Source organism: Elaeis guineensis, chromosome 14, assembly GCF_000442705.2.
Source record: "Elaeis guineensis isolate ETL-2024a chromosome 14, EG11, whole genome shotgun sequence".
Lineage (NCBI taxonomy): Eukaryota > Viridiplantae > Streptophyta > Magnoliopsida > Arecales > Arecaceae > Elaeis > Elaeis guineensis.
In genome coordinates, this window is record NC_026006.2 from 3,039,347 (window position 1) to 3,042,234 (window position 2,888).

General features: G+C 36.4%; 1 non-coding gene across 1 annotated transcript; it reads left to right on the forward strand.

Annotated features, from left to right (window-relative positions):
• Positions 1-405: 405 nt before the first annotated feature.
• On the forward strand, positions 406-512 carry LOC140853930 (small nucleolar RNA R71). The gene has a single exon (XR_012137070.1). It is a non-coding gene; the product is annotated as a small nucleolar RNA R71 (small nucleolar RNA).
• The last annotated feature ends 2,376 nt before the right edge of the window (positions 513-2,888 follow it).

Below are 2,888 nucleotides of genomic sequence, written 5' to 3' on the forward strand. Positions count from 1 at the left end.
GGTCCTTGATAGGTGGCATTCACCTGTGCACACTCATTCGAGTAGGAACATTCTTCTAAGACATGGTCTGGTGCATTGCACCCTTTACACATGGGTGCAGATATTTGATTTACATTGGCTGGTCTCTGTAATTCTAAGGCTTCCAATCTACGTGTTAAGGTTGCAATCTTGGCCTCTGATGCTAGGGTTGGTTGAATTTGATGCATTCCTCCTCTTGAAGGTGTAGCTTTATCAGGTTCCCTAGTTGTTTCCCACTGTAAATTTTTCTCGGCTAGGTCTTCTAAGAATTGCCAAGCTTCAGTAGTTTCTTTGTCCATAAATTGGCCTTGGCACATGGACTCTAGCATGGTTCTTGAGTTTGAATCTAACCCCTCATAGATGATCTGGCATAGTCTCCAAGTTTCTATTCCATGGTGTGGGCATTGGGTCAAAAGATTCTTGAAACGATCAAAGTACTTCCAAAATGATTCACCAGCTAGTTGGTAAAATTGATTTATTTCATTCCTAATCCTAGCTGTTTTATGATGGGGGAAATACTTTTTTAAAAATGTTCTCACAAAGCCCTCCCAGTAGTGACAGAATAGTTTGGCAGACTATAAAGCCACTTCTTAGCATTGTCCTTAAGGGCAAAGTTGATTAATCTAAGTTTGACCTCATCCTCTGTTAATTGCAGTTTCATGGTTGCACATACCTCCTCAAATTCTCTAATAAATATATAAGCATCTTCTAATCCTGTGAATTTTGGAAGCATATTTATGATTTGAGGTTTGATTTCAAAATTGTTAGCTGTGGGTTGTGGCAACCTGATACAAGATGGTTGGATGGAGCCAACTGGATAACACAAATCCTTAAGGGTCATGGGTTGGATTGGTTCAGCCATTGGAACAACAGGAATTGACTCAATTCTAACTAGACGACCCGACACTCTTCTCCACACACGAGGTGTACGGTTCTCGATGTTTATACAATTTTTTTTTTTTTTATAAAATTTTTATGTATAAGGAAAAGAAAGAAAAGAGAAAAAGTTCTAAAGAGAAGATCCTAAGGAGTCCTAAATCTAAAGAAAAGTAACCAAATTAATTTAAATTTTAAATTTTTTTTTTTTTTTCAAACAAGTGAATCAATAAATTAAACTCAATCTATCCTAGGGTTAACCTAAATCTAGACAGCTCCTAACTGTTCCAAGATGACCCTTCAAACCTTCCAAGTGGAGATTGATCAACTAGTTAGCCAGGTAAGTATAAGAGGTGGGAGGTTCACTCATCGTTGCCTTTCTAGACACCAAACGAGTTGGCCAGGCCAGCAACTGAACCAATTTAACAAACCACCCTCAGGGACTTGCCTAGACACCAACTAATCAAACAACTCAAACTTGGTAGAACTCTTAGGGTTCCTTGTCCTATTGAGCTCGAATTCCTTAAGGTTGACGTCTAATTGATTTTAAGATTAAAAGTCTAGGTAATGCAATATGATGGAGATGGTTTTTGGGCTAAGGAAGGGTAATGAAATCCCCACCTTATCTTGTTAATGGGTTGATGCCCTTAGATTAATTATGAAAATGCAAATACAAATAAACAAGATGACCAAGAATGTAAAAGATTTTAATTTAGAATTTTTTTTTTATTTTGATATTTTACTTCACGATTATGAAATGTCTTTTGTTTTGTTTTATATTTTTTTTTTTGTGATTAAGTAAATTCAAATGATTAGGTCTAAAAGCAAAAGTAATTAACTAAAAATAATAAAAGAGAAATTAGAAGCGTACCTGAGTTTTCCAGCAATCACCAACTAAATATAGAAACCTAAAGAAAAAAAAAAGAGAGTTATAACGCACGAAGAACAAATATTTGAAAATAATTTAAAACGCCAAATCCCCGGCAACGGCGCCAAAAACTTGATGTTCAAATCTTAAAATTTGTAAATAAAACCGCAAGCGCACGGTGTGCAGAGTAGCACGACCAGCGAGTACGGGTCGATCCCACAGAGACTTGGTTTTAAAAATGATTTTCAAATCTATGCTCAAGTGAGCTTTAACAAAAATCGAAAGTCGAAAGTTGTTTGCTAAAGACAATAAGACTAAGGATCTAGGGTTTTTGAATCCACTAGATCTAGATTAGGGAATTCTACCTAAAATTTTTCTTATTGATCCTAACGACTACTCCTCTTGTCTTTCCCAAGCATAGATTATGAAGGGACTAAGGCCCAACGATAACCATCAAGATTCTTTACAGGGGAGTAGTAACTAGGATCCCTTAGGGTTTTCTCCTCCTATGCACTGAATCAAGCATGAACTATGAAGGGACTCTGACCCAACTGTAGTTCATCAAAAATTCTTGGCAAAAGAGGAAGAAAAAGAAACCCTAAGAAAAAGAAAGAACCCTATGTAAAATCCCTACTCATGATCTAGCTTCATCGCAAACCCTAGAAGGGATGCTTAGCTAGACATGATCTAAATCTACTTGCAAAATTTAAATACAGAAAAATAAACTACCCTAATTTCATAAATTAAACTATCCTAATTGCATAAAATTAAATTGCATAAATTAAACTATCCTAATTGCAAGAAAAATAAATTGCATAATGTAAAGAGATGAAATTGCATAAAAAGAAGATTTTATATATAAAAAAAAATTTATTACAAAAACCTCAAAGCTCGAGGCTTGAAAAGAGAGCTAAAAACCCCACTATCTAGGGTTACAAGCTTGATCGGAAGGAAGAATCCATAAAACAAGGGCCTTTGGGGGCTTTTATAGGCATTTGGGGGTTATAAGGTTTTCAAAACTTCCGATGTGGGACTAAGAGGTTTTAGGGGGTTTATGGTGCGCCGATGGGTCCATGATCCATGCGCCTGTTGCTGTGGACCAGGCGGCTAACCAGATCACCAAATC